Genomic DNA, 15100 nt, shown 5'->3' with positions numbered 1-15100 from the left:
AAATGTTTCAAAGTTATAAAACTCTTTAACTTACCAACTTACAGGGTCATTTGCTGAAAAGACACATAACTTACGCTATCGGGAGGAACCTTTAAAGGTCTTATCCCAGATGCTCTTTAAAATAAGTAAGTATTTTTAAAATTATTGAGGTCAGCAGTGGTGTTAGATGCTCAGACAACCTGTGGCAAGTTTTGTCCTGAGGGGAATAAATCCTCCCCAGAAGCTGAAGAGAAGGACAACGGAATAATGACAATACATAAAACATCAGAGTTGAACATGGAAAACTCATCAGGTGATACAGACTTGGCAAAGGAACGAATGTCAGAGGGTTTGTTTCCATACAAAGAGAAAGCAATCGTTGGGCTGTAGGAACGTGAGAAGGAAAGACTTCTGGACCAAAAAGCGGTAGCAGATGCAGAGAGGTAGGTTTTATTAAGCTCAAGGAGTGGCAGTGCAATGCTTTGAATTAGGTTTCTTCCTCCAGATTAAACAGCAGAAAGGAAGGAAGCCTCATGGAGTGTGTATGTTGGGAATGAGTTTTGCAGAAGCAGGACCTGAGAGGCACATGGAGGTGTGAAGAGAGGAAGAAAGCACATGCCAGAAGGACAGATGCAATCTTGGAGAGGTGTCCAAAGAACACAGGAAGGGGAGCTGGAGAGCAAGAAAAAAATGAGAACAGTTACTGAGGGAGCAAAAACTTGTTAGAGATGGTGACATGATGGTTGGAGGAGAAAAAGAGAAAACAGATGTGCCCAGATACTTTGAAAAGCATAGCTTTATAATGAAGGCATTAGTGACAGAGATGGGAACACGAGGAAAAGAATGAGAGAGACTCATTTCAAGGTTCATTGCGTGTTGAGTGAATAAAATACGGCTAATTCTCCCCTGAAATGAGGTATTGCTTGAGGCGGAAAGGGAGGGTACTGACAGGTAACCTTACTTTAGGGCTTATGAGACTACAGGGCATTCAGTAATACATCTTCTAACATCTCTCGTGTACCTAATTGTATAATGAATGGGTCTCTACAACTAAAAGACCTTTTTTCTTCAACTCTCATGTCTGTTTTTGATATACTGGCGACTGTGTATTATTCTACAGGATGGGACATTCTGATGTTCAGTAGCATCCCGTTGTCCATAAATCTTTGGTTCTCCTCCTGGTCCCTCAGTACCTGAGTGTGGACTGTACCCCCTCAACAGGCTTGGACATAGGAAACGAGCTCACAGCTGATGTGGGTTTTGTTCTAAGCCACAAAATGATGGTTTAAGAAGTTTTATTGCACTTCATACAGTGACGTAATTTTAGGACTTTGTGCCGTTATGTCAAGAAATGATGAATGAAAGCAGAACTTCTCACCATGTTGTCTGGGGAAAAAAAAGGAAAGTTTTAGCCTTTATTTTGGTTTTGGAGCTTTGAGCCGCACCTGACCTTGAGCTCATCCAGAATTTTTCCCGTTTGTTTCCTTTTCAAAGGTGCTAGTTGGCTCTAGTAGTAGTCTCCTCTATAGGAAGCACGTCCTGATCTTGTAAAACTGGGACTTTGCTACCTCAGTTTCATCAACAGAATTCCAGAATTTAATGTGCCATAGGGATTTCAGTCCACGAGCTCCAGGCCTCCTGAGCTGCCCTGACAATATCACCTTTGTGCTATTATTGGCAGAGATCATTAAGCAGCCCAGCAGCACTTAATCTACAGCTGAAGAAAAAGAAGGGATTAAGTGTTCTTTAATTTTTTTATTCTCATCACTTGTACCCATTTTGCTATCACTAATTCTTTTGATACAGATGTTCAGGATAATTTGAATAAATGCAATAGAAGAATAAGGGACAACGGTCCACTCCAGGTAGTCATCTTCTGTCAGCTTTCACTGGAGTGTGTTTTTCTTGCATTAGCCTGTATCCAAGCCCTTTTCACTCGAATGAGGCTTAGGCACTTCCCTGAACAGAGATACTTTCAAGGCTAAAATTAATGAAAATTACATTAGGTTTAAGTTCAGACCTCTCCTGGTTTTCTAGATACAGGTACTTAGCAGAAAAATGCAAGGAACAGGATATCGAGAAAGTTTTTTTCCTTGTTATTCCCAGTTTTATTTTCCTCATGCTGAATTTTCCTCTGCCTTCCATGTTTGACTAGAACCATTTCATTTTTAATTTTCATGCCAAACCTACTCAGGCCTCCACCATCCCTCTAATCCTGCCCGCAGGCGTGTTGCTTCGGTGGCTTTCTGCTTCCCCTGATGCTTCCCAGGAACCATACAGTCCACCTTCCTCTCTCCCAGCCAAAACTGTCCTCCCAGCCCAGCGGCTGCTCTTCTAGGCAGTTCAAGCAAATAATTCCTTCTTCGCGTTCTGTTTGAGTTCTCTCTTCCCTCCAGCACAACATATCACTATCTCCTCTTCTGTTTCCCCCTATTTTTCCATTTTTTCTAGTCCTTCCCATCTTGCTGACTGTTTTTTCAGTGCTAGTTTCAGCAGCTCTGCTTTGTCTCTCCTTCCTTATCTGCTAATATTTCTAACCCGTACTGTCATCTCCTCCTCTGCTGTTGCACAGCCTTCTCCATGGCGTCATTCATCCCGGCGTTCTCTGTCGCACCTTCCTTCGGGAGAGTCTCAGATCTCCTTTTCTGCCTCCCAGTGTGCTGCTCATTTCTGCTCTCTGCCCTGCCTCCTCCTATTTCTTACTTGCAAGGTTTCCCGGTAAATCAAACCCTTGCTGCAGCATTGAAAACCAGGTGGGTATGCAGAGAATCAGCTCTTGTATAAATGAGCTGCAGCATCCTGTCAGGTCCTCAGCCACGTGTTACACCCCAAGGGAGGCAACGGGAGCCGGGGGTATCATGCTGCACAAGCACCCTTCTGTCAGATTGATGCTTTTTGCAGGGTAAAACCCTCTCAGTTCACCTAGCGTAAATCAAGATCAGGACTGAAGCATTTTTAGGAATGTATTAACATAATTAGAAGATAATCAGTGGACGATATGCTCAGTATCAGTAATACACCACCAGCCATTTACAAAATCTTACTAAATTCCTACAAATTTCTAACACTGTTCTGTAGCCCCACAATGCTCACATACATGCTCACACACACACACACATGGTTGCGTGCAGACTCCCCTGCCAACAGCGGACCTTCCCCTCATGACATCCCACTGATGCACCCGCCGGGGAGAGGTGCCCCAGGAAGACCCCCAAAGTGGGGGCCCCTGTGTGCTGCCCCCTCACCACCAGCCCAGCTGGGCAAGTTGCCCCCTACAACCTAATCCTTGAGCTATTTCATATACACAAAGCGTAGTAATATGTTAGGGCTGTCGGAGCAGGGAGGGGACATGGGAGTCAGGCACAAGTCCCCGTGGGCACCGTGGGCCTGGGCTGCACCCTCTGCCACCAGCAAAGAGATGAAGTTCACTTCCTTCAGTGGTCGCCACTGTCGTCTTGTCACCCAAAGCCTTAAAAAGCACTTGGAGATTTTTTTTGCGCGTGGATTAGGCAGTGACCACTAGACATTCTACACTAAAGTATTCCAGAGCATTAAAATCCCATGAAAAACTCTTTCCTCCCCTTTTTTTCCTCCCTGTTCTGCAATGGTGAGGATTGCTAGAATGTGTAATTAGAGGCACAGCAGGTAGCAGCACCTATAGATAAGGCTGCCTGACTTTAAAACCCTGTCTTCAGTTGCTCAAAGCCTGTCTATATGTTAACCATTTAGGCTAGCATTTTCCATGCCGCATGTCTGCCTTGGGCTATTTCTTTTTTCCTTTCTTTTTGAGGAAAGTTGCAAGAAAAAACTATTCCAATCCTCCTGAGACTGAGTGTAGAGAAAAAATGTAGCATTTTCCATGTTCAAAAATGTATTCCAGCTTTTTTTGGTGAAAAACTCTAGAACCTCTGTGGCTTTGTGCCATGAACCTCAAGTTTGGTTTGGACCATTGTCCTTTCTTTTGGTCTTCATAAGCACTTGCGGAAACCAAGCCAGGTTTGGAGATCTCAAAAAAAATACAAGCCCTCTTAAAGGGTAAAGTAAAAAAAAATGTGGCTGGGAAAAGGCAAGGGGGAGGTTGGAAGGGGCTGGGCAGTGGGGAGAGGGGCAGGTTGGAAGGGAGAGGGGGAGATGGAAAAGAAGAGGTGGTGAGATGGCTATGGATATGTGAACGTGTTCAGGAGGAAAAGAGGGAAAGGTGTGGAGACAGAGGAAGGGGGACGAAGCCAAAGGAGGGTAGAAAAGAGACCTGGGCAGGGTGAAGGGGAACAAGTTGAGGCTTGGATGGATGGGAGTGAAAGCACCTGCCATGGCACCAACATGTTCCCCTACAAACTCTGGTCCCATCAGCCTGAGTCTTTCCACTGTTCTGCTTTCAGAAGATATCCATGAATACTGCTGGCAAATCACGTCCCTCTAGCTGCAGGTTTTGCCAAAGATAATATCCTTAGAAATTGTTTTCTGTAGTTCAAAGAGTTGCTCCGTTCATTGAAGAGCCTTTTAGAAGCTCCCTCCTGATGATGGTACACCAAGGACCTGTGCAACTTTGATACTTCTGGGGTGTGGGGTTCAAGCTTTTGGGTTCTCATGGGGTTTAAAGTTTTCAGAAGACACAACCACTTGCAAAATCCAGCTGTCGGAACGCTATAAATTTAAATTTGCCAACTGAACTTCATCCGCTTCCCATGCACGTAAACATCCATAATGACATTGGTGTGGACTATTTTTATGTTACTATGTCTGTGTACAGACCTAGCAGAAATACACAGATTTTGCCTTTTCACAGTTTACATACACCACACTCCTCACTGTGGATACATTAATAAGTAGTAAATGCAGTACCTTTTGCTGCAGATTTTTCTGCAACTTAAAACAGGTAATACCACTAAATTACATTATCCACTGCCCTTGTTTCTTTTTTTTTAAAGTGCAGACCGTTGTTTCTGCCTACTGTAAAGTTTAATCCACAAAAGTAAATGCAATTTGTAGTACAAATTTAGAAATTTAGAGAACAGTTCTATATGTTTAAAGGTCAGATTATGTGGTCTGTTTGTATAAATTATGCTATGGAAGAGGCTCTTAATTAAAACCAGTAGTGTTGCCTTTTTTATTTCATGTGAAGCAATTATCCTTTCTGCATTTTAGTAGATGGTTATTTTGGATTTGAGTTGCATTGAGGCGGAGAGTTTCTGCTTCAGCTGTAATTTTTTTGTTGTTATGCACAAGAAATCTTTTGCGGCTGTACATACTCCAATCTGTCCACCTCCACCCTCCTGACCCCCAAAATGTTGAATCTCTCTCCCCCTGTTTGCTTGGTTCATCTGGAAGAGATGTTAGTGGTTCTTGGAAAGGAGAAGCAGGCTGACAATGGCTAGCCAGGAGGAGAAGCACGCGGAGGGGAGGCTTGCGTTCAGGGTGGGACCTGTGTTACTGGAGGTGGTGCATATATTTAAGAACTAGAGTAAATAGTAATTCTTGCCAGAATGGAGAGTTAAAACACAGGTTACAAGATACGCTGTGGTATTTGGAATTGAGAAGGAGGTTGCCTGAAGACAAAGCAGCTTGAGTTGACTATGGGGAGTCCCATAAACAGTCTTTTGCTTCGATCTCCAGAAAGATCGTATTTCTGGTGACTCACTAGTGACATGCTTAGGTTTTTATGCCATAGAAGCACATGCTCTTCTAAGATTTATCAATAGTGGATTTAACATCACATATGTTTTTAACTCGGAGCAGGTTTGGGGAAAGGAATGAGGTAGATCTATCTTCCAATGTTATTTGTGAAGCCCAGCGTCAGGAGGATGAGGCAGTCCATTTTGACACATCCTGAGTGCCTGCACCTTTTGGAAGCTGTTAATTCCTTCTCTTCCACGCAAAGAATGCCTCTGGTCCTTCAGTCCTGTACTCTCACCAAGGCTGAGCTTTGATCTAGTTGCTTTTATCCCATAAATTTGGATCCAGCAGAAACACATGCATAAAACTTCTCATTTATTTTATCCCTGCCTTGGGTTTTATTGGGCCTTGGACCAGCCCGCTGGAAAATTTCTGGCGTCTAAAGTATCTCTAGACTGTTGCAGTGTGTAAATTGCAATCTGCAATTGTAGTGGCTTTGCAATATTTTATTTAATATTAAATATACTCTGTCCTTATTGTTTTCCCTGTTTACATTTGGTGATAGAGTATTTGTACATTGGATGCTCAGTGAGATATAAATCTCAGTGGTTTCAGTACTTTGTTTTTTGTGTAGATGAGGTCTCCTGGCATTCACGTAGCTTAGAAAGAGAAAAGTCCTTTGCTTAAAAAAATAGTGGTGTAGGTTTATGCATACAACCCAACGACAGGGATGCTTAAATATGTGCATATATTACATCCATGCAATCACTCTCACCTCTCTATTTCTCCACACAGCTATTCTTTTACAGGTTTATGGCAAATTATTTGACTGGTGAAATGATTTTAAATATTGCCTTTGATTGGATCATAGCAATTAATATTCTCTGGTAGATTAGTTACACTCTGTGTTCAGTGCCAATTCCCATTCTCTGTGAACCATAGCTATGCTGGGTGCAGTTAACTGCTCTAGCTGTATAGTCCCATAAAATCTCAATAAAATCCAAAAACTGTGGAGTATGGGTAATCTTGCTATAAATTGTAATAAAAATTACCCCTGTAGACTCTATATTCTGACCATTAAGTTCATGGATACTGCTGCTTTGTACATAAAGTTTTATGAAATAAATCGACCAATTCTCCTGCCCCTACCAGACACCAAGCTGTTTTGATTGAAAATCTGATAGGTGTGCTCAGAGCGTTTTCCAACGCATAAAGTGCTTATAATGAACTTTAAATAGGAAGAAAAATGCCATATATGTAGTATGGACCAGCTTAGGAGGAGAAAATCATGAATGCCATCGTTCCCACAATGAGTTCATTTCTTAGGTCCACAAAGCCAGGATTCAGTTTCCTTAAACACCTTAAGTAAACCCAAGTATAACACTTAATCTCCAAGAGTTTCATTTCAAATAGCTCGTGTACATCTGCACCGTTCAAAATTCGTGGTGGCGTCTGTGATGTTTTCCTTTGGCGTCCTCCTGCTGGGGGACTCGGCGTTGGGCTCCTGTTCTCTGTAATCCTGCCAAGGAGAGGGATGTTCGCTCGTGTCTGCTCGTAGTCTGGAGACAGGCATCAAGCTACAGCATGAGGCTGGGGTTGCACAGTTGTAAAACCTATTTTCCAAGAGTCACCGAGAAGGATGGGGATGAGTCAGTCCATCTACTTGGTGTTTGGTCCACCCAGATGTGGTTTCTTATCAGAGGTATTTGAAACAGTGGCGGTTTAAGAAAGAGCAAAAGAAGTCACTGTTGGCCAGCGGTTTGCTTCTTGCAGTATTTCAGGTACCAAACTCTGTCGTATGCCAAATGTAGAGAACAAAGTTACGGTTTAGACACTACAGTATTCATAACTGTTGGCAGATTATTAGTTTTGATGATGATTACCATGTCCCCCTGTGAATTCCTCCTCTTCCAAATTTGCCCACTAGGGCCCCTGAGGCCAAAGATAATTTTCTTCAGTGTTGCTGCTGGGGACCGAGACGCCTCTGTGGCATTAAGCGAACGGTGGCAGGCAGGGAGAGAACGGGAGGAAGCAAGGCCATGCAGTGCTGTTGCTGTTGTCCCATGTTCAGGTGCTTACTGGGATCCCCCAGACACTTTTGCTCCTTTCCCAGAAAACCAGAGTTGCATGGCAAAGGCTCCCCTCCTCCCCTTCCCAATGAGGAGCGGGTCCGCAATGGCTCAACTGGGCACCGAGCCACTTTGCCAGGGCCCATACTCCAGCACCTGGCAAGAGAAGGGAAGGGGGAGGTCACACCACCCAATTCCCCATGCAGTCCACAGAGGCGGGTGGTCTCAGCACCCCTGAAGGCACCCATCTGCCTCCCCTGGCTGTATGGGAGGGTTGGGGCAGCTCTATTTGCAATGCAGGTACCCGAAGCCAGGAGGTTGAGCGGTTCTTCCCTCCTCTCCCGGTGTCTCCCAGCTCCTGGTGTCCAGGGGTCTGAGAGAGGATGGGCGCTGATGGAAATGTACAGTTAGGTGCCACTGGGTCGTGGTGTCACTGTCAGTGGCAGATTATTACTATTATTGTTAGGTTCAAACTACATCTTTCACAGTGTTCCTGACGCTGGCAGATTGTAGCATATTGTGCTAAAGCACAAGTGCCATATAATTTTCGTAACCATATTTTCCAGTACCATCCTTCTGGGAGTTTGGCAGCAAATGTCGCTTCGTTACTTCAGTCCTTGCAGCTCTGCAGACACATGGACATGCACGTGTGTAACATCTGTACTAATGAGATTCTTCTAAGTGCAAATTTTGGAGTGTTGGGTAGTAGTTGGTTTTCCATTCCTAATGGAGGTTAGTGCAAAGCGACCGTTGCTTACAGCTAGAGATAATCTTCTTTTAGCTGCTGTATGCCAGCATGCAGTGGAAGCAACTGGAGGGGCATTTATAAGAAAGACATTTGGCAACAGCAAGCATGACTCTTTCTGGCTTATTTGAGGTACGTCATGTTTCTGCATAATTTAAACTTCTACTGCAATAAAAATCCGTGGCTATGTTTGCAAGAGCAAACACGTCACCCGGGCATGGATCAGAGCTAGCAAGCCCAGAGGGACCTCCCCACAGTCCAGGCTGACGTCTCACCTAGCACGGGCCTTGGCGTTACTCTCCCCGCTGCAGACCTGTGTGACCCTGCTTGTGGCTGGCAAGTCTAGCGGGTGGATATCAGGGCCACTTGGAAATCCTGTCATGAGCAATCATTTTGATTAGCAGGTTGAATATTAGACATCCTTTAGAGAGAGCAGAGTGGGGAGTTTAATATGTGAAACAAAAGCAAACGGACTGTGAACTGGGAAATCCTCTCAAAAAGTAGAAATAGATTTTTAATTATTTTAAGAGAGCAACTAAGTGCCATCCAACTTTTTTTATGATGCAGTATACCAGCAGGCCTACATGTATCTATGTTTACAAAATTATTAGCAGAGAAATTAATTTAATGCAGAAAACTGGGGTTTTAAGATATGGAGAGCCAGAGTCTTCAATATTTCAGGATGCTGAAATTTTCTCTCTCTGCTTTCACACCAGCAAGCATCATCTCATAATGAGTCATTTCAGCATTAGTTAATACTACGTGGCTTAGCTATAAAGAGAGGCGAAACTCCTGATGGTTACTTAGTTTTCTCCTACTCTTAAATATTTCATTCATCTTTAACCCAAGGGGCTCGTATTTGCCTTTGAATCAAAGATTGTAGACATGAAATTACTTCTAGTGGGTCTTCATGAGCCTACTGATGGGATGAGTTTTCATCCCTTTCACTCACAGGAAATTCAACTGGAGAAAATAAAACCAGGTTGCGGTAACCAAAAACTGCCAGCGGTGATAGCAGTATGTCCATGTATGGCCCTTTTTACGCCAGGAAGGGCCCAGATTCAGGTCACCTACAGGCATCCAGCTGCGGGACTTCTGCTGGCGCTTGGCTTTGCCTGACCAGGTCAGAGCACTTGAGCTGCGTATCCCTGAATAATCACTGGAAAGAAGCGAAGCGATTAGGACATACTCGGAGCCTGAGTATGACAGACAGGGTAGCATTTACCCAACAGCCTAGTAACACCAGCACGGGCGTGAGAAGTGAGAGGAGGCGTGCTGGGCTCTCGTCAGCTGGGAGAGATTTAAATCTGCAGTTCCCCCTTTCCTGAGAGTTGCCCCGGTGTGGAAGGAGCACCAGTTTAGAGAGTGGAGAAGGAGAAAAATACCCTGATGGTGTGGCCCCATGCTCAGGTTATTCCCCTGGGAAGGTGGAGGCTGCGCCCTGTTCAAGGGCTTTGTCTGCCCTTAACAGCCGGCAGGCTGGATCCTTCCCAGAGATTTTGCTTCCATGACATGGCTAATGCTGCGTACCCGATGCAGCCATGTGCCAGAAAGCACAAATTCAATCGGTGCTCATTAAAAAGTTGCTGTATAAGTTTAAATCTGTTCCAGCATTGTAGAAGGGGCAATTTTGTCCTGAGCAACAGGATCAAGTACTGTCTGGCCACCACAGCCAGCAGAAATTCTAAAGCCAGAAACTGTTTAGTTCGATAGAAATAGAAACAAGCTTACATCTGAATCCAGATCAATTTATTTTTTTTTCCTACTGGCAACTGACAGTTGGCAGATACAATATAAATGACTGTAGACCAAGTTCTGGAGTATTTACAGGGTGGTATGTGCCTTACGTGAGACGCATTTGCACATCTTACCTTAAAACAAGTGCAGAGAGTGAAATCGCTCATGCTGCCCAAAGGGAAACTCCTTTTTGGTACAGTTTGGCAAAGGGGCCATTGAGAAGTGGTTGCATACATGTACATGCATCAAGAGCAATTCTCTGTACTCTCTTTAGCAAAAAGGATCATTGTTTCTTGAGGCTAACAAGGGTGGAAAGCGACATGGCTGCTTGCAGCCTTCAGCACTTGCAGACGTTCTTAAATAACTCCCCTGGCTCGCCAGTTTTTTCAGCATGGAGTGCTAACAGCCTGCTTCTGTAGCTCCTGTGCACTCTTTCAATGACACCTTTGTCCCACGAAAGCAGTCTCTGACTTGTTTCTTTTTGCTTGCCTCGCCTTAGTCTCATTCACACTTCGGAAAACCACGGGATAGCTCTGTCGGACAAATCTTGCCTTTCAAGAGGAGTAGCAAGGGCAAGAAAACGCGTTCATTTTTGAGGCGGAGCTTTATTTATGAAATGTGTCTGTCTGCAATAGGGAGGACTCGATTCAGTGACCTAGCCGGGTCCATTCTGGACCCACGGTCCTAAGTTCGAGGGAGAGCTTGGTCATCAGAGCAAGGTACAGCACGAAGGGAGGTTAAACTGCACTGGCATGTTCTGTGGGCTCTTCTTCACTTTGCTTGCCAATTGCATTCCATTACTCACTTGTCCTCCACCTTTTTCATCTCATTTGCTAAATTATCTCTTGCCTGCATCTCTTCATTCTTTCCAGTCTGATGTTTGTTAGGCCAATAATTACTCTTAATTCAGTGTTTATGAACTGCCGCTGGTATTTATAAGCCTCGGTGCCAGCAGTTCGACAGTTGTTCTTAGATGTCCAAGAGAAAGTCAAAGCTGTTGACATAAGTAGGAGTCATGAACTCTGAATGTATAAAAATCCTGTACTGCAGACTGCACACTGTAGTGAGTGGTGAGGAGGAGATATCTGTTAGGCTTTCGGCCAGTTGGTTATTCACATGGCTCATTTGGAGGAGGAGAATAGCTTTAAAGGCTGTTTTTCCCCCGCAGTGGCTGCAGCCATGCTGATGAGAAAACGGGGCAGCTTACACCAGCTGGCAGTGCCAAAGTTCAGCCTCCTGGTTAGTCACCTCAGCTCCCCAGCGCCTTGGCCACCCAAGTCTGCGAGCTGAGAAGAAGTCACAAATGGGGAAGGGGACCAGAAAAGGTGTGTATGTGGGACAACATCAAAAAATAAGGGAATAATCCCTAGATCATTCTCTAATTTAACTGTTGTCTTCAGTTAGGTTCACTGCAAAAATATAACAAAAAATGCCCTTGAATTGCCCGCTTTTGAATTTGCCCACTCGATACATTTCCGCCCCTCGCCTTTTGTTCTCAGCATGCTCAGGTGTCACAGCACCTCGTGACGTGCTCAAACATTGGCGTCCGGTGGGGCAAGCCGTACCCAGTGGGCCGTGTTATCCCTCGGTGCAAAAGCACAACCCCACTGGCAGCTCCGTGGCTATGTTAGGAGTGTATGGGGTAGGATTTACCTCGCTGAGCAGAAGAAAAAAAGAAGGTAACGGTTTAATGTAATTGAGAGTTTCCATCCTAACACATTCCTCTGGTAATCTAAAACCAACACCAAATACCATAGGAGTCTCAATAATACCTTACAAGCTGGCAATCTGCAATAATAACAAGACAGCGTGGCTTATAAGGAACAAAAGTACATAAGATTTTTCATACACGTTTATACTGTCTCTTTTTATGTAGGTATATTCATGCTTAAGTAATCAAAATTTGTGTATTATAACTACATTACAGACTAAATTATGTAACAACTTTCATGATTTCAAGTTTGGCTTAGGTTTAAACATTAAGGAAGTTTCTGAGCTAGCCACTTAAAACTTTTGCTGTAGTATAAATCAGATGAAACCACCATTAATACAAAGTATCTCATACATAGGTTTTTGTTACCATTTTAATTTTATTTACAAATACTAGCTTTACAAAAGCATCACGTATAGCAGCATTTAAGTCTTGGGCAGTTAAAAACATACAGCTTCTTGTACCAAGATTCACTTTAAGAAAAACTGAAGAAGTAATGGAATAAGTAATAATAAACTCACACTTAAAGTTGCTTTTAAGAAGGAACATTAGGGAACAAGACAACCTCAGAAATAGCACTTCTTCCCAAATATTTTTCTGGGGCTAAATCAGCTGACTTGATGGTTCTGTTGCTCTTAAATCAAATACTAGATTATCCCTAATGCTCAGGTACGCATTGAATACCATCATGTGTAAGTCGTGATTTTAAGAGGCACAATCAGAATGGTGCTCATTCTGCCTAAAACAATTCAATATTTCGAACAATTTCTAAGTTGCTGTACGTTTGCTTCATGCAGGTCATTGTCAACAGTCTTTGCTTTGATGAGCAAAAGGTGTTTTCTTTACCACACATGAAGATATTATAATCAGGCCAAATGTAGCCAGTATTACTGAGGCACCTAAATTGTGCTAGTAGAAACCTAGTAGAAGTCACACTGTGCATCTGTAAATGCACTGTGCTTCCAGAAGGGGCTGTTACATCAGCTTACTGAATATATTTTAATAGTATTTTCTTTATTAAGTTCTTTAACATAAAAAAAATGCAGCTGCAGGGTAGTTATAATCACTCAATGTTCTTTTACTCAGAGGTGGTTCACAGCTAAGACATAAATTAAAATTTAAGACCAACTTTCTCTTGAGTCATCACTCATTTTTGAGGGGGGGGGGGCTTTCTTGTTGAGAGCCCAGCTATCCATCAGTGCTACTTTTATGGCTGCACAGCTCCTGGAGTATCTACAGCCCTCCCATTGTTCATTGTAACTCAGTCCATTTTCTAGAGTCAGTGAACACAAGTAACATAAGAAACATGGCAAAATGGGAAATTTAACTGCGACTTTTGGAGCTGCTGTCTAGCCGCCGGCCCGCTGTTTTTTTTTTCTCTAAAGGGAGCCTGTGATGCCTGTTGTCCAGGGCTGTGGTTAGCCTGAGCTGAGTAGGAATGATAGCTACCTTTCTTGAAAAGCACATCACAAGACCCATAAATTGTCCTATCTCTGACACCGCAATACAGGAGAGCACAAGCTAACAAACTCAACAGTTAGCTTTTTAAATAAATAAACTTGGATTCCCCTATTTCACCTGGCCAAACAAAGCAAACACATATTTAAACAAATTTCTTTGCCTGTCTTCGCACTCCTTCCTTGCAGGGTCAGGCATCTCTCCAGTTTTGCTCTCTACTCCAGCTGCTTTTGGTGTCTCTCAGCACTTACTAATCCTACGAGGTATTTCATGGGTGAGGAGGAATGTCTCGTTCTTTGCATCACCTCCGAAGTTTGTCTCGGGCTGTCCCCTGACACATGCAACCCCCAGTCCCTCTCAGGACTGTCCCAGGTCACACTCATGCCTCATAGTCCCCCTCACACCCATCTCATGATTTCCTCCTCCTGCCCATATGTGGGTTGTGCTTACTTCCCTTGGGAGGGCAGCAGCCAGGATAAGAGGGAAGGCAGGTAGTCTACCTTTCTGCTCTCCACTCCTTTCCCATCTCTTTTGGCACAAAATGCAACTCTGGTGGGTTGATCTTGGCCGGCTGCCAGACGCCCACCCAGCCGCTCTCACACTCTCTCTCCTCAATGGGACAGGGAGAGGAAATAAGATGGGTTGAGATTAAGGCAGGGTCATCACTCACCAATTACTGTCACGGGCAAAACAGACTTGACTTGGAGCATTAGGTCTGGCTGAGATGGAGTTAATTTTCCTCATAGCAACCCTCACAGAGCTGTGCTTTCTGGTGGTATGTAGAAAGGTGTTGATAACACACCAGGGGTTTGGCTACTGCTGAGCAGTGCTCCAACAGCATCAAGGCTGTCTCCAACATTCCCCACCACCACCAGTGGGCTGGGAGGGGGCAAGATCTTGGGAGGGGACATAGCCAAGACACCTGACCCAAACTGACCAAAGAGACATTCCATACCATATCATGTCTGCTCAGATAAAAGCTAAGGGAAAGGGGGAGGAAGGGGGGCCATTACTTTTTACAACTTTTGTCTTCTGGAGCAAATGCTATGCGTACTGAAGCCCTGCTTCCCGGGAAGTGGCTGGACATGGCCTGCTGATGGGAAGTAGAGAATAAAATCTTTGTTTTCTTTTTGCTACCGTGCACGGCCTTTGCTTTTGCTTGTATTAAACAGCCTTTAGCTTGACCTACGAGTTTTCTTCTTTTCCATCTCGTTTTCTCCCCACCTGTCTGAGGAGGGGAGTGATAGAGCGGCTTGGGGGCACCTGGCATCCAGCCAAGGTCAAACCATCACACTTGGGGAAAATTAATTTAATTTATTGCCAGCTAAAAGTAGATTAGGATGGTAACAGCCACCCCCGCCCCCTTCTTCCCGGGCTTCGCTTCACTCCTTCATTCAGGGGGATGGGGTGCGTGAGCCGTGGTCAGTCCATAAGGGCTCCTCTCTGCTGTTCCTTCCTCCTCATGCCTTTCCCTTGCTCCACCATGGTCTTCAGGTGATGGGGAGTCTCTGCTCCACCATAGAGCAGCACATCCTCCCCTCCTTCCCCTCTCACCATGGTGGCTGCAGGGCTGTATTTCTTCCTCACTCTGCCTGCATGGCTTTTGTTTTTTCCCCTTTCTTAAATATGTTCTCCCTCAGGTGCCACCACCTTGGCTGAGGGGCTCAGCCATGCCCCGTGTCGGGTCAGTTGGAGCCGGCTGGAACCGGCTGTGTCCGGCCCGGGGCCTCACAGAGGCCGCCCTGCAGCCCCCCACTAACAAAACCCGGGCAACTGCAACCCATGCAA

At 44.6% G+C, this 15100-nt stretch overlaps 1 protein-coding gene across 2 annotated transcripts in view; it reads left to right on the top strand.

Moving 5' to 3' along the window:
• KLF12 (Kruppel like factor 12) overlaps positions 1-15100 on the top strand; it is a 174229-nt gene that overhangs the window by 86459 nt on the left and 72670 nt on the right. The window lies entirely within an intron of this gene.

The sequence above is a fragment of the Egretta garzetta genome, unplaced genomic scaffold, assembly GCF_000687185.1.
Source record: "Egretta garzetta isolate BGI_Z169 unplaced genomic scaffold, ASM68718v1 scaffold524, whole genome shotgun sequence".
NCBI lineage: Eukaryota > Metazoa > Chordata > Aves > Pelecaniformes > Ardeidae > Egretta > Egretta garzetta.
Note: the sequence above shows the minus strand (reverse complement) of the source record. Positions and strands in the feature narration are given on the sequence as shown.